Genomic DNA, 22,416 nt, shown 5'->3' with positions numbered 1-22,416 from the left:
GCAAAGGAAACAATCAACAAAACTAAAAGGCAACCTACTGAATGGGGGAAGATATTTGCAAATGACAGACCTGATAAAGGGTTAGAATCCAAAATATATAAAGAACTTATACAATTCAACACCCATAAAAACAAATAATCCAATTAAAAAATGGGCAGAAGACATGAACAGATATTTCTTCAAAGAAGACATCCAGATGACCAACAGACACATGAAAAGATTTTCTTTCTTTTTTTTAAAGATTTTATTTATTTATTTGAGAGAATGAGAGAGAGCACAAGAGGGAAGAGGGTCAGAGGGAGAAGCAGACTCCCTGCTGAGCAGGGAACCCGATGTGGGACTCGATCCCGGGACTCCAGGATCATGACCTGAGCTGAAGGCAGTCGCTTAACCAACTGAGTCACCCAGGCGCCCATGAAAAGATTTTCAACATCACTAATCATCAGGGAAATGCAAATCAAAACCACAATGAGATCACCTCACACCTATCAGAATGGCTAAAATATAAAACACATGAAACGAAAGTGTTGGTGAGGATGTGGAGAAAAAGGAACCCTCATGCGCTGTTGGCGGGAATGCAAACTGGGGCAGCCACTGTGGAACAGTATGGAGGTTCCTCAAAAAATTAAAAATAGAACTACCATCTGATCCAATAATTGCACTACTGGGTATTTACTCCCCAAATACAAAAACACTAATTTTAAGGGATATATGCACCCCTATGTTTATTGCAGCATTGTTTACAATAGTCAGACTATGGAAGCAGCCCAAGTGTCCATCAATAGATGAATGGATAAAGGAGAGGTGGTGTATATATATATACTACTCAGCCATAAAAAAGAATGGGATCTTGCCATTTCCAACAACATGGGTGGACTTAGAGGGTATTATGTTAAGTAAAAAAGTCAGAGGAAGACAAATACCATATGATTTCACTCATATGTGGAATTTAAGAAACAAAATAAACAAAGGAAAAGAGAGAGAGGAGCCAAGAAACAGACTCCTAACTATAGAGAACAAATTGATGGAGGTGGGGGGGGATAGGTTAAATGGGTGAAGGAAATTATTGATTCGATGACTCCTGAAGCTATTGTATCTTTGGAGCTTAATAAAAACAAACAAAACAAAAAGACCTGCAATTGTGGCTCAGCAACCTTCATGATCCTTAAAGAACAACCCAAGAGGGCACCTGGGTGGCTCAGTAGCGACTACCTTCGGCTCAGGTCATGATCCTGGAGTCCCAGGATCGAGTCCCACATCAGGCTCCCTGCTCAGCTGGGAGTCTGCTTCTCCCTCTGACCCTCTTCCCTCTCATGCTCTCTATCTCTCATTCTCTCTCTCAAATAAATAAATACAAATCTTAAAAGAAAAAAACCCAAGAGAATCACCTAAAAAAACAAAAACAAACAAAAACATTCCCAGACAAACAAAAATTAAAAGAGTTGATCACCACTAAACCAACATTACAAGAAATGTTAAAGGGACGTCTTTAAGTAGAAAAGGGCCATAATTAGAAGAAAATTATAAATATGTAGAAAATGACTATATATATGCAAAATATGACATATATATATATAAGATGTGGAAGGGGGAGTAAAAAATTGTTTTAGAATGTGTTTGAACTTAAGTTCAAACTTAAGTCAATTTAATGTAACCTGCTATATATTTAGGATTTTATGTATGCGCCTCGTGGTCACCAGAAACCAAAACCGAGAACAGATACACAACAGAAGAAAGCCAAGCATAAACTACAGAAAGTCTTCAATCACAAGAAAAGAGAACAAGAGAAGAAAGGAACAAGAAGAGCTACAAAAACAACCAGAAAACAATGAACAAAATGGCAATAAGTACATAGATATCAATAATTACTTTATATGTAACTGGTTTAAATGCTCTGAAAATATATATAGATTGGCAGAATTGATTAAAGACAAACTTTCTCCATGCTGCCTACAAGACGCCCTTAAGATCTACAGACACATACAGACTGAAAGTGAAGGGATAGAAAAAGATACTGCATGCAAGTGGTACTGGGGAAAAAAAAGTTGGAGTAGCCATAACTAGACAAATTAGACTTTAAAATAAAAATTGTAACAAGAGACAAAGAAGAGCATTATGTAACAATAAAGGAATTAATCCAACAAGAGGATATATCAATTGTAAATATCTATGCACCCAACATAGGAGCACCTAAATACATAAAGCAAAGATCAACAGATATAAAGGGAGAAATCGACAGTAATACATAAAGAGGAGGGGACTTTAGCACCCCACTTACACCAATGGGTAGATCATCCAGACATCCAAAGAAGCAGTGTCCTTGAACAAAACATCAGACCAGAATGACTTAACAGATATGCACAGAACATTCCACCCCAAATCAACAGAATACACATTCTTTTCAAAAGGATGTGGAATAGTCTCCAGGATAGATCACATTAGGTCACAAAACAAATCTCAATAAATGGAAGAAGATTGAGGGGGGCCTGAGTGGCTCAGTCAGTTCAGCATCTGCCTTCACCTCAGATCATGATCCCAGGGTCCTGGGATTGGAGCCCTGCATTGGACTCCCTGCTCAGTGGGGAATCTGCTTCTCCCTCTGCCCCTCCACCCTGCTTGTGTTCTCTCTCTCACTCACTTTCTCTCTCTCTCAAATAAAATCTTAAATTATAAAAACACAACAAATAAAAAAATTGAAGAAGATTGAAATCATATCATGCATCTTTTTTGACCACAACCATATGAAACTAGAAATCAATTATAAGAAAAAAACTGGGGGTGCCTGAGTGGCTCAGTTGTTTAAGCATCTGCCTTTGACTCGGGTCATGATCCTGGGGTCCTGGGATCAAGCCCTACGTGGGGCTCCTTGCTCAATGGGGAGTCTGCTTCTCCCTCTGCCTCTCCCCCTGCTTGTGCTCTCTCACTTTGTCAAATAAATAAAATCTTAAAAAAAAAAAACAAGAAAAAAACTGGAAAACACAAATGCATGGAGGCTAAATAACACATGGATAAACAACCAATGGGTCAACAAAGACATCAAAGAAGAAATAAAAAAATACATAGAGAAAAATGAAAACACTATGGTCCAAAATCTTTGGGAGGCAACAAAAGCAGTTCTAAGAGGGAAATTTACACTGATACAAGCCTACCTCAAGAAACAAGAAAAAGCTCAAATAAGCAATCTAACCTTACACCCAAGGGAACCAGAAAAAGAACAAACAAAACCCAGGGTGAGAAAAAGAAGGAAATAATAAATATTAGAGTAGACATAAATGAAAAAGAGACTAAAAAACCAATAAAAAGATCAATGACACCAAAAGCTAGTTCAAAAGATAAAATTGATAAACCTTTAGACAGACTTTCAAGAAAAAGAGAGAGGATCCAAATAAATAAAATGAGAAATGGAAAAGGAAAAGTAACAACCAATTACCAGAGAAATACAAGGGATTAATAAGAGACTACTATGAAAAATTTTTGCCAACAAATTGGACATCCTAGAAGAAATGGATAAATTCTTAGACATATACAATCTTCCAAGACTGAATCAGGAAGAAATAGAAAATCTGAACAGACCAATTACTAGTAAAGAAATTGAATCAGTAATCATCATCATCATCATCATCATCATAAACAAAAAAACCAACAGACAAAAGTCCAGGACCAGATGGATTCACACAGGTGAATTCTACCAAACATTCAAAGAAGAGTTAGTAGCTATTCTTCTCAAACTATTCCAAAATATAGAAGAGGAAAGAAAGCTTCCAAATATATTCTACAAGGACGGTATTACCCAATATCAAAATCAGACAAAGACCCTACCACCAAAACAAAACAATGCCCCCTCCCACACTGCAAAGCTACAGACAATATCCCTGATGAACACAGATGCAAAAATCCTCAAAAAAATATTAGCAAACTGCATTCAACAATACATTAAAAGGATCATTCCCCACAATCAAGTAGGATTTATTTCCAGCATGCAAACATGGTTCAATATTCACCAATCATCAGTGTCATACACCACATGAACAAAACAAAGGAAGAAATCATATGATCATCTCCATAGATGCAGAAAAAGCATTTGATAAGATTCAACATCTATTCATGATAAATCTTTCAACAAAGTGGGGTTAGAGGGAACATACTTCACCATAATAAAGACCATATACAACAAACTCACAGTTAACATCATACTCAATGATAAAAAACTGAGAGCTTTTCCTTTAAGGTCAGGAATGAGACAAGGATGTTGACTGTCACCACATTTATTCAACATAGTACTGGAAGTCCTAGCCACAGCAATCAGACAAGATAAAGAAATAAAGCCAACCAAATTGATAAGGAAGCAATTAGGCTCACTTTTTTGCAGATGACATGATATTATATATTTAAAAAATTCGAACTCCATCAAAAAATATTTGAATTAAAGAATTCAGTAAAGTTGTAGGATACAAAATTAATACCCAGAAATCAGTAGCATTTCTATACACTGATAAAGTAGCAGAAAGAGAAATTAAGAAAACAATTTCATTTACAAGTGCACCACAAAGAATAAAATATCTAGGAATAAACTTAACCAAGGAGGTGAAAGACTTGTACTTTGAAGACCAGAAACATTGCTGAAAGAAAGTGAAGGCAACATAAACAAATCAAAAGATATTCCATCCTCATCGAGTGGAAGAATTCTTATTGTTAATAAGAAGGGTAATACATGGGGCTCCTGGGTGGCTCAGTCGTTAAGCGTCTGCCTTCCGCTCAGGTCATGATCCCAGGGTCCTGGGATTGAGCCCTGCATTGGGTTCCCTGCTCTGCGGGAAGCCTGCTTCTCCCTCTCCCACTCCCCCTGCTTGTGTTCCTGCTCTTGCTGTGTCTCTCTCTGTCAAATAAATAAAATCTTTAAAAAAAATAAGAAGGGTAATACAGACAATTACCCAAAGCAATCTACAGGTACAATGCAAACCCTATCAAAATACCAACAGTAGATGAAGTGTCTGCCTTTGGCTTGGGTCATGATCCCAGGTCCTGGGATCGAGCCCCATATCCGGCTCCCTGCTCAGTGGGGAAGCCTGCTGCTCCTTCTCCCTCTGCCTGCTGCTCCCCCTGTTTGTGTTCTCTCCCCCTGCCCCCGTCAAATAAAAAAAAAAACAAAAACACCAACAGCATTTTTCACAGAACTAGAATGAATAATACTAAATTTGTATGGAATCACAAAAGAGCCCGAGTTGTCAAAGCAACCTTGAGAAAAAAGAACAAAGCTGTAGGTAACACAATCCCAGATTTCAAGAGGCACTATAAAGCTGTACTAATCAAAGCAGTATGGTACTGGCACAAAAATAGACACATAGATCAATAGAACAGAATGGAAAACCCAGAAATAAACCCGTTTATATGATCAATTAATCTATGACAAAGGAGGGAAGAAACCTAAGTGGCCATCAGTAGATAAATGGATAAGGAAGATGTGGTATATATATTACACAGCCATAAAAGGATGAGATTTTGCCATTTGAGACCACTTGGATGGACCTAGAAATTATTATATTAAATAAGTCAGACTAAGAATGATAAATATATGATTTCACTCATATGTGGAATAAAAACCCCACAGATGAATAAACAAACAAAAAGCAGAATTAGACCTATAAATACAGAGAAAAAACTGATGGATACCAGAGAGTAGGGGTTGGGCAAAATGAGAGTGGGAGATATAGGCTTCCAGTTATGGAATGAGTAAGTTACAGGGATATAAGGCACAGCAAGAGTAATATAGTCAAAGATACTGTATGGAGAGAGATGGTAGCTACACTTGGGTGAACATAGCATAATGTATAAACTTGTGGAATCACTATGTTGTATACCTGAAATTAATGCAACATTGTGTGTCAACTATACTAAAAAAATTCTTTGCAAAGGAGGCAAAAATATACAAGGGGGAAAAGTCTCTTCAATAAATGGTGTTGGATGACAACAAACTGGACAACCTAAAAGAAATGGGTAAATTCCTAGAAACATATAACCTACCAAAACTGAAGCAGGAAGAAATAGAAAATTAGAAAAGACAAATTATCAGCAATGAAACTGAATCAGTCATCAAAAAATTCCCAACAAACCAGATTTCTAGGACCAGACAGCTTCACATGTGAATTTTATCAAACTTTTAAAGAAGAGTTAGTAAACATTCTTCTTAAACTATTCCAAAAAATAAGAGGAAGGAAAATTTCTAAATTCATTTTATGAGGCCAGTATCACCCTGATACAAAAACCAGATAAAGACACCATAAAAAAGAGAAATGCAGGCCAATATCTCTGAAGAACATAAATGCAAAAATCAAATATTAGCAAACTGAATCCAACAATACTTTTTAAAAAAATCATGCACCATGATCAAGTGGGATTTAGTCCTTGGATGCAAGGGTGGTTCAATATTCACAAATCAACCAACATGACACATCACATCAATAAGAGAAAGGATAAACACTATAGGATTATTTCAATAGATGCAGAGAAAGCATTCGACAAAGTACAATATCCATTTATGATAAAAACTCTTTAACAAAGTAGGTTTAGAGGGAACATACCTGAACATAATAGAAGTCTTATAATAAAAATCCATAATCAACAACATACTCAATGGTGAAAAATTAAGAGCTTCCCCCTAAAGTCAGGCACAAGACAAGTCCACTCTCACCACTTTTATTCAACATAGTACTGGATGCTCTAGCCACAGCAATTAGACAAGAAATAAGAGTATTCAAATTCTTAAGGAATAAGTAAAACTCATAAAACTTTCACTATTTGCAGATGACATGATACTATATATAGAAAATCCTCAAGACTCCATGAAAGAGGGGCGCCTGGGTGACTCAGTCATTAAGCGTCTGCCTTCGGCTCAGGTCGTGATCCCAGGGTCCTGGGATCAAGCCCCACATTGGGCTCCCTGCTCGGCGGGAAGCCTGCTTCTCCCTCTCCCACACCCCCTGCTTTTGTTTCCTCTCTTGCTGTGTCTCTCTCTGTCAAATAAATAAATAAATAAAATCTTAAAAAAAAGACTCCATGAAAGAAAATACTGGAACTGATAAATGAATTCAGTAAGGTCACAGGATACAAAGTCAATATACAGAAATCTGTTGCATTTCTATCAGTAATAATGAAGCAACAGAAAGTGAAATTGAGAAAGAAATACCATTTATAATTGCACCAAAGATAATAAAATATCTAGGAATAAACTTAACCAAGGAGGTGAAAGACCTGTGTTCTTAAAACTATAAAACACTGAGGAAAGAAATTGAAGGTGATACAAATAGAAAGACTTTCCATGCTCATGGATTGGAAGAACAAGTGTTGTTAAGATGTCCATACTACCCAAAGCAATCTGAAGATTTAATGCAATCCCTATCAAAATACCAATAGCATTTTTCACAGAACTAGAATAAACAATCCTAAATATGTACGGAACCACAAAGAGATCTCTTATCTATCCTCATTTTTAAAAATTTCTTTCTCTTTTTGTTGTTCAGCTTGTGTGCTTTCCATTACCCTGTCTTCCACATTGCTGATACATTCTTCTGCATCCTCTAATCTACTATTGATCCCCTCTAGTGTGTTTATTTCCATTATTGTATTCTTCAATTTTGATTGGTTCTTTTTAATATTTTCTATCTCTTTATTGAATGTTTTACTGAGATCTTCCACTCTTTTCTCCAGCCCAGTATCTTTACAATTGTTACTTTAAATTCTATACAAAGAATATTGCTTATCTCTGTTTCACATAGTTCACTTTCTGAGTTTTTTCCCTTGTTCTTTCTTTTGGAACATATTCCTCTGTCTCCCCATTTTGCTTGAATTCCCATGGTTGCTTCTATGGAATACATAGAACACCTAAACTTGAAGGAGTGGTCTTGTGTATGGTGTCCCCTATGTAGACTGTCTGTTCTTGGTAACCTTGCCTAAGAAGACCTATCTAGAAGAATATTGTTAAGGCCAGTGTCAAAGAAATTACTGTGCTCTCTTGTAGGATTTTTACTCCAGCTGGCTAGCTGGCTAGCTGGAGCTGTAAATGTATATTCTAGTTACTCTTTTAAACCACAGCCTATCTCCATTTCTCTTGCTGTTCTCTTGCAGTTCTATCTTTGGTTGTTCAGTAGTTCTTCAGGAGGAGTTCTATTAATAGGGCAATTTGGTTTGTTCTATGGAGGAGGTGAGTTCAGGCTCTTCCTATGTCACCATCTTGGACAGGAACCATGACTTATTTTATAACTGGAAATTTGTACATCTTCATCCCCTTCAACTATTTTGCCCATCCTCCATCCCACTCCCCTCAGGTAACCACCAATTTGTTCTCCATATCTATGAATCTGTTTCTGCTTTGTTTGTTTTTTCCTTTGATTTTTTAGATTTCACAAATAAGTGAAATCATATGGTATTTGTCTTTCTCTGTCTTTCTCTGACTTATTTCACTTAACATAACACCCTCTAGGTCCATCCATGTTGTTGCAAATGGTAAGATCTCATTTTTTTTGGCTGAGTAGTATTTGTGTGTGTGTGTGTGTGTGTGTGTGTGTGTGTGTGTGTGTGTTTGTGTGTGAGTGAGTGAGTGAGTGAGTGAGTGAATACCCAGTAGTGGAATTACTGGATCATTTAGTATTTCTATTTCTAATTTTTTGAGGAATCACCATACTGTTTTCCACAGTGCCTGCACCAATTTACAGTCCCACCAACAGTGCACAAGAGTTTCTTTTTCTCCACATCCTCACCACCACCTGTCATTTCTTGTGTTTTTTATTTTAGCCACTCTGACAGATTTAAGATGTTATCTCATTGTGGTTTTGATTTGCATTTCCCTGATGATGAGTGATGTTGAGCATCTTTTCATGTGTCACAGATAGACTTTAAACAAAGACTGTAACAAGAGACAAAGAAGGGCATTACCTAATGATAAAGATGTCAATCCAACAAGAGGAGATAACAACTGTAAATATCTATGTACCCAATACGGGGGGCACCTAGATACATGAAGTAAATATTAATGGACATAAAGAGAGAAACTGATGGTAATACAATACAATAATATTAGGGGACTTTAACACTTTCCTTACATCAATGAACAGATCATCCAGACAGAAAATCAACCAAGAAACAATGTCTCTGAGTGATTCATTAGACTAGACGGACATAACAGATACATACAGAACATTCCATAAAAACCAAAAGACTAAACATTCTTTTCAAGTGCATATGGAACATTCTCCAGAATAGATCATATATTAGGCCATAAAACAAGCCTCAATAAATTTAAGAAGATTGAAATCAGGGGCACCACAAAATCAGTTGGTTAAGCGTCTGCTTTCAGCTCAGGTCATAATCCCAGGGTCTTGGGATTGAGCCCCACATTAGGCTCTCTGCTCAGTGGGGAGCCTGCTTCTCCCTCTCCCTCTGCCTGCCGTTCTACTTGTGCTCTGTGTCAAATAAATAAATAAAATCTTAAAACAAAAGAAGATTGAAATCATACCATGCATCTTTTCTGATCACAATAGTATGAAACTACAAATAAGTCACAAGAAAGAAACTGGAGAAAACACAAACCTACAGAGACTAAACAATATGATACTAAACAACCAAAGGGTGAATGAAGCAATCAAAGAAGAAAGGAAAAAATTCATGGAGAAAATTGAAAATGAAAACACAACAGTCCATAATCTTTGGGATACACTAAAGGCAGTTCAAAGAGGGAAGTATAAAGCAATACAGTCCTACCTCAAGGAACAAGAAAAAGCTCAAATAAACAATCTAACCTTACACCTAAAGGAACTGGAAAAAGAAGAACAAAGCCCAAGGTGGGTAGAAGAAAGGAAACAATAAAGATCAGAGCAGAAATAAATTACAGAGACTAAAAAACAATAGAGAAAATCAATGAAACCAAGAGCTGGTTCTTTGAAAAGATAAACAAAATTGACAAACCCTTAGCCATAGTCATTAAAAGAGAGAGAGAGAGAGAGAGAGAGAAGCCAAATAAAGAAAATCAGAAATGAGTGAACTGACACCACAGAAATACAAAGGATTAGAAGAAAATACCAGGAAAAATTGTATGTCACAAACTGGACAACCTAGAAGCATACAATCCTAGATAAATTCCTTGAAACATACAATCTTCCAAAACTGAACCAGGAAAGAATAGAAAATCTGAACAGACTGATTACAAGTAACAAAATTCAATCAGCAATCAAAAAACTGCCAAAAAAAAAAAAAAGTCCAGGACCAGATGGATTCACAGGGGCAGTCTACCAGGTGCTTAAAGAAGAGTTAATATCTATTCTTAAATCATTCCAAAATATGGAAGAGGAAGGAAAGCTTCCAAATACATTCTATGAGGCCAGCATTACCCTGATACCAAAACCAGACAGACACCAAAGAAAAAGAGAACTACAGGCCAATATCCCTGATGACTATAGAGGCAAAAATCCTCAATAAAATATTAGCGAACTTCATACAGTACATTAAAAAGATCATTCATCACAATCAAGTGGGATTTATTCCCAGCATGCAAGGATGGTTCAATATTCAACAATGTCATATACCACATCAACAAAATGAAGAATAAAAATCACATGACCATCTCAATAAATGCAGAAAAAGCATTTGACAAGATTCAATATCTATTCATGATAAAAACTCTCAACGAAGTGTGGTTAGAGTGAACATACCTCAACATAATGAAGGCCATATATGAAAAGTCCACAGGTAACATTATACTCAGTGGTGAAAAATTGAGGACTTTCCATCTAAGGTCAGGAACAAGACAAGGAAGTCCACTGTTACCACTTTTATTCAACATAGCACTGGAATTCCTAACCACAGCAATCAGACAAGAAAAAGAAATGAGATATCCATATTGGTAAAGAAATTAAACCGTCACAATTTGCAGATGACATGAAACTATTCATAGACAATCCTAAGAACCCCACAAAAATAATTTAATTGGGTAATTCAGTGGCATTAATTATACTTGTTGTATTGTACAATCATCACCACCATCCATTTCCAGACTTTTAACACCCCAGACAGAAACTCTGTACCCATGAAGCATTAAGTTCGTATTTCCCCTCCCTTTGTTCCTGGTGGCTTCTGTTCTCTGTTGTTCTTAATTTGTCTATCCCAGATATTTCATATAACTGGAATCATACAATATCTGTCCTTTTGTGGCTGGCTTATTTCACCGAGCATAATGGTTTTGAAGTTCTTCCACATCACAGCGTGTATTAGCGCTCCATTCCAATAATAGCCCATGTTTGGACACACTACATTTCGTTTATCCATTCATTTATTGATAACATTTGGGTTGTTTCCACTTTTTGCACATTGTGACTAATGCTATGAACCTTGGTGTACAGCATCTGTTTGAGTCCTTGTTTTCAATTCTTTTAAGGGTATATCCCTGGAAGCACAACTGCTGGGTCTTATGGTAGAATGGGTTGAATTGTATCCCCTGGAAAAGATAATGTTCAAATCTTAACCCCCAGTATCTCAAAATGGAATTTTACTTGGAAATAAGGTTTTTTACAGATATAGTGAAAATGAGGTCATTAGGATGGGTCCTAATCTAACATGACTATGTCCTTATTAAAAAAAAAGGGGGTGGTAATTTGGTAATCGTGACAGACATTCACAGAAGGAAGACTATGTGAGGACACAGGGACAATGCCATCCATAAACCAAGGAATGTCCGAGGTCTCTAGAAGTCAGGAGAAGGCATGGAATGGATTCTTCCTCACAGATCTCAGGAGGGACTAACCCTGCCAACACATTGATCTTGGACTTTTGGCTTCCAGAACCATGAGACAATAAGTGTCTATTGTCTAAGCCCCCCAGTCTGTGGTACTGTGTTATGTCAGCCCTAAGAAATGAATACATATAGTGATTCTGTGTTTAGCTCTTGAGAAACTACCAAGCTGTTTTTCCTCAGAGCCTGTACTATCTTATATTCTCACGAGCAACATATGAGGGTTCTAATTTCTCCATATTGTCACCAACACTTGTTTTCCTTTTTAAAAAAATGTTAGTCATCCTAGTAGGTATGAAGTGGTATCTCACTGTGGTCTTGATTTGCATTTCCCTAATGACTAATGGTGGCATCTTTTCACGTGCTTATTGGCCATCTGTATACCTTTTTCATTTTTAAATCTCCTGACTGGCTCTTTGCTGGCCTTCAGGTTGTAGCTTCAATCTCTACTCCTCAGGTGGTCTCTGCAGACCTCTCTTGCTAGCGGGGACCTTCCTGTCATTCTCCTTCACTACTCCATGCTCATTTTCTTCATAGCATTGGTCAGTTTATGATTATAAATTCATTTGCTTGTATGCTTTTGTCTGCTTTCCCTAGCCTGTAAGCATTTCCCTTTTATTTAGGAAAAAAATAGAACTGACATGTTGCATGGTGCGTGACAAAAGCTAGCTACCAAACATAGCTGTTGAATGAGTGAATTATCCGTTAAAGTAAGACAGGCGCCATTGTGTGACTGTACAAATGGCAGCCGGGAAAGGGTGAAACTTGGCTGAAGACCCACATTGTGTGAAGAGCTCCACAAGCTGGAAAACATCAAACCCGCGAGGAACATGCCTCTCACACTGCTCTAGAGCCAGAGAGTTCGTTGGAGTCATTGCAAATCATTGTTAAGCATTAGTCATTTCTCTCTAAAAGCAATTATAAAAATGGCTTCTTTATAGTAGCCTCTCATTCATCCACCCACCACCATCTACCTAACCACATCCCATCCAACATCCATCCATCTGTGTACCATCTACTACCCTATAACCAACACCTACCCACCTATTCCTCCTCCTCTCATCTTCCACTCACTCACCACCAACCATCCTCCACCCACCATGCACCCCTCCATCCTACGTATGCACCCATCCCTGCTGCTTGGGCACGGTCTTACAGCCCCTATTGGTTTCCACTATCACCTGTCCATTTTGCCTAGCACAGTTCCCATTTGAGGCATCCTAAGGTGAAGGTTACATGCATCCCAGTGAGGTTTCTGAGGCTTCCTTCCGGACCTCACTGATTTGTGGATGCAGGAAGACCTAGGCCCAGTTGCAGGTTTGGTTCTTCCAAAGATCAGCCTGTGGATCGGTCTGGACCCAGGGAGTTTGTGCTTGCAAACCTTTCACTCATGGAGAGAGATGTAGGGTGTCTTAAAGGAACTGTTCCCTGTACTGCATCCTCTTCTGTTTTTTTCTCCTTGCCCCCCAGGGATGGAATGTGGACTTTAGAGCTGCTGTTGGAGCCTCATTTACAGAGGAAATGGAAGCCCTAGCATCTTAATGTTCATCTGAGCCAGGGGCTACTGTTCCTAGCGTCCAGCCCGAGACGCTGCCAAGCAGACAGGACATAACTCTGCTGCCTGTGGGCCTTCTGCTGTCTTTCCACCACACCCAAACTAGAGTACCATGCATACGTTCCCTGTGGTTGGGAGCAAACAGGACTATTGTCTTTGTGTCTTCCACACAAGGATGGTGACATCTGTTGAACAAATCACATTGATGCCATCTGCGGTTTTAACTTGTGCTGGCTTATGGTATCCCTGGGTAGCCCCTTTTGGAAGTGTCCACATCAAATGGGAGCCAAAGCCCTGGTTCAGGAGAGAGAGATTTCCAAGAATTAGCCAGGTGGTTTAAGGGCCTGACAAGTCCCAGTAATAGAGAGTGAAATATAACCATGGGCTCTCCCCATCTACAGCTCTTAGCATATCACTAACACCTTCTAGGCTGTCCTGCTGAGACTGTGTCTGCATCAAAGCATCCTGCAAAAGGTTATTCCTCTTGCCAGACAAACTTGAGCTGTTTCCCAAACTCAAAATCACACCTCAGAAGAGATTGCTTTATCAATTCCCTGGCAAGTACATTTCCCACTCTGCTGCCAACATGTCCCCTATATCATGCTATAGATTTGGCCTTTTGCAGATTTATTTTGTCCATTTAGAAAAAAAAATGCATCTTGGAGATAAAAAGTAGGTTAAAGAGAGGAAATGACCGTGGAAATGCAAAAAACCAAAAGGCAGCGATCGGCATGTTAAAAGTCAATAAAATGCCATTTGAAAGGTTCTTTTTCATACTCCCTTGTAACAAGTCCAAGGGATTAACGGAGACCCCCCCACCCCACCCCCGGCAATGCTAATGCTCAGTGGAAAGAGTGTTTTTGCAAGTGGGCTCCATTTGCAATGACATTCTGAAACATGAAACATTGCAGCTGATTTCACAGGTCACCTGGATGTGCATATTTATGAGTTTCAGAACCAGGTTTCTCCTGCATATGTCTGTTATTGGCTCCCCATTTTCCAGCCTGAGGATCAGAGGTGGTGTCAACTGTTGGACAGTTGAGACAGCTCTTAGATTTATGAATTTTCTTTTTTCCTTTTAAAAATCACTCTGCAGCAGACCAGCATTCAGGAAGATGAAGGAAACAGGAGAGGATCCCAGGGTTTGCTGAGCTTTGGGGACATCTATAAGTCTTTTTGCAGCTAATTTACAATTTAGGAGGAGCCAGAAGCCAGACCTGGAATGCAATAATATGATGACAACTAATATTGGTCTTCTGGACAAATGACAACTGATCAAGTAAACTTTTCAAAATGTGGGTTTAAAAAGGCACCTCACTATATATATCAAAGTGAATAGCAGATAGTTGGAAGGAAGATTTAAACATAAAAATCAGCCACTTTATGTATGCTGCCTCATGGTGACAAGGTGGCTGCACACCTTCAGCAACACATCTGTGTTTGAGGCATTGATAAAAGGCTGCTAAAATGACTTCCTGGAAGCCTTAGAAACTTCAACATATATTTAAAGATTTTATTTATTTATTTGACAGAGAGAGACACAGCAAGAGAGGGAACACAAGCAGGGGGAGAGGGAGAAGCAGGCTTCCCGCGGAGGAGGGAGCCTGATGCGGGGCTCGATCCCAGGACCCTGGGATCATGACCTGAGCCGAAGGCAGACGCTTAACGACTGAGCCACCCAGGAGCCCCTCCACTTATATTTGATTGGTCCAAGTCTAGATGTGAGGGATGCTAGGAAATAGAAATATCTTTATCTGGGTACATTGCTATTCCCAAACAAAACTGGAGTTCTCTGTTAGTAAGAACAAATGGTAGAAAGGATAACAGGTCCACAACTAGTAACACCTTCCCAGTGTCTTACTAATTGTTTAAGAAGATGGAAACAAGAATGACACTTAGATCCTAGGACTGAGGGACTGAGGACATCATTTATGGGGAAGAGGGAAACATGGGGTTGGGAGGAATCAACATTTTTCTTTTCACCATGTTGTTTGAGACAGTCGAATGTCATACCTGGAGCTCCATGGAGTTACAGATTTGAGAGAGAGCAGCATACAAATGAAATTTTCAAATCATGGATGAAATCACATGGCAAGGAAGAGAAGGAAAGGAAAGGAAAGATCTGGGTCTGGGAGGGAAGAGCAAAGAGACTCCACTAGAGCCAGCAGTGAGTGGGAGGGGACAAGGTGACCTAGTGTCTGCAGGCCCAAGAAAGAGTGCTCCAGGAGGAGGGAGTGATCCAGCATGGGACATGGCTGCTGAGACAGTAAGAGGAAGGTAGAAAACTGACCAACAGTTTTGGCAAAGTAGAAGCCATGTGGGACCCTAAGAAAAACTTTTAATAGCTGCCTGGTAGATTTCACATGCTTTACTCAACCATTCCCCTAAACATGCAGGCTTGAGTCATTCTTTTTTTCTTTTCTGTTTTGCTAATGAAAACAATGCGACAGTGAATATCTTGTGCTATGTTCTTACTCATGACAGTATTTCTTTTGGACAAGGCCTAGAAACTATTGAGCCAAAAGGCATGCATATGTTAGATCAGTCCACATTGTCAAACGTCTGCTAAACAGTCATACCGAGTTAAACCCCCACCAATCGTGTACGTGTCATACCGAGTTAAACCCCCACCAATCGTGTACGTGTCATACCGAGTTAAACCCCCACCAATCGTGTACGTGTCATACCGAGTTAAACCCCCACCAATCGTGTACGTGTCATACCGAGTTAAACCCCCACCAATCGTGTACGTGTCATACCGACTTAAACCCCCACCAATCGTGTACGTGTCATACCGAGTTAAACCCCCACCAATCGTGTACGTGTCATACCGAGTTAAACCCCCACCAATCGTGTACGTGTCATACCGAGTTAAACCCCCACCAATCGTGTACGTGTCATACCGACTTAAACTCCCACCAATCGTGTACGTGTCATACCGAGTTAAACCCCCACCAATCGTGTACGTGTCATACCGACTTAAACTCCCACCAATCGTGTACGTGTCATAACCGAGTTAAACCCCCACCAATCGTGTACGTGTCATACCGAGTTAAACCCCCACCAATCGTGTAGGTGCCAGTTTAACACAAAGTTAAATCTTCGGTAAGCTAGTAGTTGAAAAATACCTTGTTTTTATTTGAATTTCATTAATTTCTTTTTTATTAGTCATTGTCTTCATTCTTTCCCACTTTTCTTTTCACTTTTTTCTTGTTGATTTATCAGAGCTCCTTTACATATGTAATTTTTTATAGTTTGTGGTTTTCCTGGATTTTTAAAGTGTTTTTTTCTTAACTATATAATAAATGTAGAATTCAAAGTTGGCTAAGTTTTTTTTTTCCCTTCTGCTTAGAAAGGCCTTTGTCACCCCAAGATTATAAAAAGATTCACTCCTTTCCCTCTAGGTTTTATCGTTTTTTTAAGAGTGAGACTTTGATCTATATGAGATTTATTTTGGTATCAGAAGTGAGGGTGAAAGCCCTGCTTTATTTTCCAAATGGTTGCCCAGCTGCTTCAGTATCATTGCTTAAGTAATTTGTCTTTCCCCAATTAATGTGAAATCACTTTTATTACTTAATACATTTCCATATATTGGTCTTTCTCTGTTCTCTCTTGCCTCATGAACCCATCTGTGAATCTGTCTACTGCTGGGCCAGTACCATACTGTTTTAATTGCTGGAGCATTATATATTAGGATGTGTTTCTGTTGCCAGTGATGGATTTGCCATCTTAAACTGGTTTATGTGACAGGGAAATATGTTGATTCAAGTAACTGAAAAAGACAAGGGAGGGCTACAGTTTCCAAGATGCTTTCTTTTTCCATCACTGGACTTTGTTCTCAGTCTGGCCAGTGACACCAGGCTCGTGACTTCTCAGGTTCAAGTCCACCACACCCCTCTCTGGCTACAGCATATGCCATGTTGCCCCCTGTTGGCATTGACGGAGTCATGTGCCTATCCCTGGGAAGGTAGGAGTCCATGCAGGCGTGGAATCAACTTCACTCAAAGGACTTGGGCTGAGAAGGGGGAACGTGGTTGCATAAAGGTAAAGTGGGCAGTGTTACCAGAAGAGAAGGATAAAAATGAGTGGATGTTGGGTGGCAAGAGGTGTCTCCTGTATGTTAAGATATTTCTAATACTTTGTACACCATGAACCCCCTTCTCTTCAGAAATTCCCTATTCTCATATGTTAATTCTTACAGGTGAATTTAAAAACACGTTTTTTCAAGTTCAGAAAAAAATATAGACCTTTCATTAGATTGAATTAAATTTATAGATGATCTCAGGAAAAAGGACATCCTTGTCATGTTGAGTCATATCACCCCCCAAAAATGAGGGTTTACTCAATTTTTCATTAATTTCTCTCAGGAAAATTAAAAATTTTTCATATGGGTCCTGTGTATTTCTCAAGTTTGCTCCTTGAGATTTTTTAAATTAAGTCTATTCTTTCCCAGAAATTATTATTGATTCTGGCATACCCCCCTCAGCCCTTCCCCTCTGCCCCGTGCCTAGATCCCCCTATCATCAACATCTTGCATTAGTGAGGTACATTTGTTATAACTGATGAACAATACTGATACATTATTATTAACTAAAGTCTATAGTTTACATTTGGGTTCACTCTCTGTGGTACATTCTCTGTATCATACAGAGTGGTTTCACTGCCCTAAAAGTCCCCTGTGCTCCATCAGTTCATCCGTCCTCCCCTCGGCACTAGCCCCTGGCAACCACTGATGGTTTTCCTGTTTCTATGGTTTTGCCTTTTCCAGAATGTCATATACTTGTAATTATATAGTATATAGACTTTTCAGACTGGCTTTTGACTTAGCAATATGCATTTAAGATTTCTCCATGGCTTTTTGTGGATTGATAGCTCATTTCTTTTTATCATTGAATAATAGTCCATTGTATGCATATACGACAGTTTATCCATTCCTTGGGATTTTCAAATATATTTTTATGATGGTATTAGAAATGAAAATTTTCAATGACTTCTAAGTTTTTGTGCCAGTTATTTACAATTGTCTCTTAACTCCAGAGTTGCTTCTAGAGCTTTGTGGTGATGGGGTTGGGACTCTGGAAACTCTTTTTTTGATATATTTATATATCAATTATCACTACAATTGCCATTGTAGTGATAATTGGCACCTCTGTCACATTACATAAATATTCTTTCTTTTTAGTAAGTAGAATAATTAAGTTCTAGTCCCTTAGCAACTTAGATACTTGTAATACAATATTGTTGTCTAACATTTACCATACTGTGCATTATATCTCTAGGGCTTATTTACTACTTGTAACTTCGTATCTTTTTTTAAAAAAGATTTTATTTTTGCGAGAGAGTGAGAGAGCGCGCGCGAGCGCACTTGAGCTGAGCAGAGGGGAGGGGAAGAGGGAGAAGCAGACTCCCCACTGAGCAGGGAGCCCGATGCGGGACTCGATCCCAAGACTCTGGGATCATGACCTGAGCTGAAGGCAGACGCTTAACTGACTGAGCCACCCAGGCGCCCTGTAACTTTGTACCTTTAAACAATATCTGTCCTGTCCCCTCCCTACTCCCACCCTGGTAACCACCATTTTATTGTGCTTTTGTAAGTGTGTTTTTTAGAAATTCCACATATAAGTGATACCACACAGTACTTATCTTTTTCTGTCTGGCTTAGCTCACTTAGCATAATGTGTTCAAGATCCATCCATGTTGTTGCAAATGGTAGGATGTCCTTTCTCATGGCCAAATAATATTCCATTGTATATATGTACCACATTTAAAAAATCCATTCATCCATTGATGAACACTTAGGTTGTTTCCGTATCTTAGCTGTTGTAAATAATGCTACAATGAACATGCTGGTGCATAGGTCTTTGAGTTAGAGTTTTCGTTTTCTTTGAATACCCAGAAGTAGAACTGCTGGATCATATGACAGTTCTATTTTTAATTTTTTGAGGAATTTCCATACTGTTTTCCACAGTGGTTGCACCAATTTACATTTCTACCAACAGAGCACAAGTGTTCTCTTTTCTTCACATTCTTACCTGCACTTGTTATTTCTTGTCTCTTTGATGGGAGGTAATACCTCACTGTGGTTTTGATTTGCATTTCCTTGATTAATGATGCAGAGCATCTTTCCATGTACCTTTTGGCCATTTGAGTGTCTTTTTGGAAAAAATGTCTATTTCATTCTCTTGCCCATTTTTAAAGTGAATTGTTATTGAGTTGTAGTTCTTCTTCATAGATTTTGGATATCCCTTATTTAATATATGGTTTGTAAAAATTCTCCCATTCCGTAGGTTGCCTTTTCATTTGTTTCTTTTGCTGTGCAGAAGTTTTTAAGTTTGATGTATCCCATTTGTTGATTTTTATTTTGTTTATGCTTAATGTCAGTTCCAAAAAAAAAATCACTGCCAAGACCAATGCCAAGGAACTCCTTCCTTTCATTTTCTTCTTAGGAGTTTTACAATATCAGATCCTATGTTTCAGTCTTTGATCCATTTCAATTTAATTGTTGTGAGTGGTGTAAGATATGGGTTCAATTTTCGTGCTCTGCATGTGTTCATCCAGTTTTCCCAACACCATTTGTTGAAAAGACTATCCTCTCCCTATTGGGTGCTCTTGGCTCCTTTGTCAAATATTAATTGACTGTATAAGTAGGGGTTTAATGGGCTCTCTGGGCTCTATTCTATTGGTCTATGTGTCTGTTTTTGTGACAGTACCATACTTTCTTCACTGTAGCTTTGTAGTGTAGTTTGAAATCAGGAAGTGTGAAACCTCTGGCCTTTGTTCTTTTTCCTGAAGATGGATTTGGCCATTCGGGGTGTTTTGTGGTTCCATACAAAATTAGGATTGTTTTTCCTATTTGTGAAGATTGCCATTGGTATTTCGATGGTGATTGCATTGACAGGACTTTGGGTAATATGGACATTTTAACAATATTAACTCTTCTGATCCGTGAGGAGAGGTCCTTCCATTTGTTTGTGTTTATTTTGGCAAAGTCTCGTAGTTTTTGGAATATAGATTTTTCACTTCCTTGTTTAAATTTATTATTTTGGGGGTGCCTGGGTGGCTCAGTTGTTAAGCGTCTGCCTTCGGCTCAGGTCATGGTCCCAGGGTCCTGGGATCGAGCCCTACATCAGGCTCCCTGCCTTGGCGGGAAGCCTGCTTCTCCCTCTCCCACTCCCCCTGCTTGTGTTCCCTCTCTCAGTGTGTCTCTCTCTGTCAAATAAATAAATAAAATCTTTAAAAAAACTTATTTTGTTTCTGATGCTATTGTGATTTGGATAGTTTCTATTTCTTTTTCAGATTCTTCACCTTAAGTGTACAGAAATGCTACTGATTTCTGTATGTTGATTTTGTATCCTGCAACTTTACTGAAATCATAGATCAGTTCCAACAGTTTTTTCATTGAGTCTTTGAGATTTTATATATACAGAACCATATAACCTGCAAATATAGTGAGTTTTACTTCTTCCTTCTTGATTTGGATGCCTTTTATTTCTTTGCCTTGCCAAATCATTCTAGCTAGGACTTCTAGTGCTATATTGAATAGCAGTGGTAAGAGACCCATAGTGAGCAAAGAGATTGATTCAGTAATCAAAACCCTCTCAACACAGAAAACCCCAGGAACCCCAGGACTAGATGGCTTCACTGGCTAATTCTACTAAACGTTCAAAGAAGAATTAGTGTCAATCCTTCTCAAACTCTTCCAAAAAATTAAAGAGGAAATACTTCCAAACTCATTCTATGAGGCCAGCATTATCAAAGCCAGATAAGGATACTACAAGAAAACTCTAGACCAATATTCCTGATGAATATAGGTGTAAAAATGCTCACCAAAACATTAGCAAACTGAATTCAAGAACACATAAAAAGGATTATACACCATTGACCAAAAGGCCATAAGGATGTTTCAACAGATACAAATGTAATACATCACATTAATAAAATGCAAGATAAAAATCACACGATCATCTGAATAGATTCAGGAAAAGCGTTTGACAAAATACAACATCTTTTTATTATAAAAACCCTCAGCAGATTGGATAAAGAGCATAACTTAACATAACATAGACCATATATGACAAACCGACACTAATATACTCAATGGAGAAAGATGGAAAGCTTTTCCTCAAGATCAGGAACAAGACAAGGATGCTCACTCTTACATCTCTGCTTTGAAAGCTGTGTATTAGCTTCTGCTAGCAGTGGTACAGAGGGAGACTAGCCTGGAAGAGGGCAGACTTGTACCTTCCTTGGCTTGCTCTCCTGGTGGCTTGCCTCGCAGGGCCCTCACGCTTGCAGAGTGCTTGGTTCCAGGCTTCACTGCCTGAACCAGCCCCCACAGCCCCTCGGAGGGGCTAGAGTACTGGCTCCAGCCCCAGGGGTCTGAGCCCAGCTCTGCAGACCTGTACTCTGAGCTTCCAGACCTACAGGGGACAGTAGCTTCCTGCAATTACTTTCTCTGTGTTAACCCAGTGTCCCCCTATTGTTTGTAACAAATTATCACAAACATAATGGCTAAAAAAAAAAAAAAACACAAAGACGTTACCTTAGAGTTCTGGAGGTTAGAAGTTCAATGCTGGTCCCTGGGCTAAAATCAAGGTGTTGGTAGAGTGGGTTCCTTCTGGAGGCTCTGGGGAGAATCCATCTCCTTGCCTTTTCCAGCTTCAAGGGGCCACCCGCATTCTTGAGCTCATGGTCCCTTGTTCCTCTTCAAAGCAGCAGTAACACTGGACCGAGTCCTTCTCATGCTGCTGTCTCGCTGGTTCTCCCCTCCTGCCTCCTCCCCCACTTATAAAGACGCTCGTGATTACATTGGGCCCACCTGGGGACTCCAAGCTACTCTCCCTATCTTACGGTCAGCTGATGAACAACCCTAACTCCATCCACAGCCTCCATTCCCCCTTGCTAGGGAACCCAACATGTGTACAAGTTCTGGGTATTAGGGGGTGGACATCGTGGGGGATTTCCTTTTCCTAGCACAGTCCCCTGTTGCCCAATGCCCGTTTAGCCAATTCCTTATATTAACTACTCTCTCCTATAATAATGGTGCAGTTTCTGTGTTCCTAACTGGATCCTGCCTGATCTTAAT

This window comes from Eumetopias jubatus, unplaced genomic scaffold (genome assembly GCF_037043125.1).
Source record: "Eumetopias jubatus isolate StellerSeaLion01/CBP00866 unplaced genomic scaffold, mEumJub1_p1.0 scaffold_1, whole genome shotgun sequence".
Classification (NCBI taxonomy): Eukaryota; Metazoa; Chordata; class Mammalia; order Carnivora; family Otariidae; genus Eumetopias; species Eumetopias jubatus.
This window is presented reverse-complemented; position numbering follows the sequence as displayed.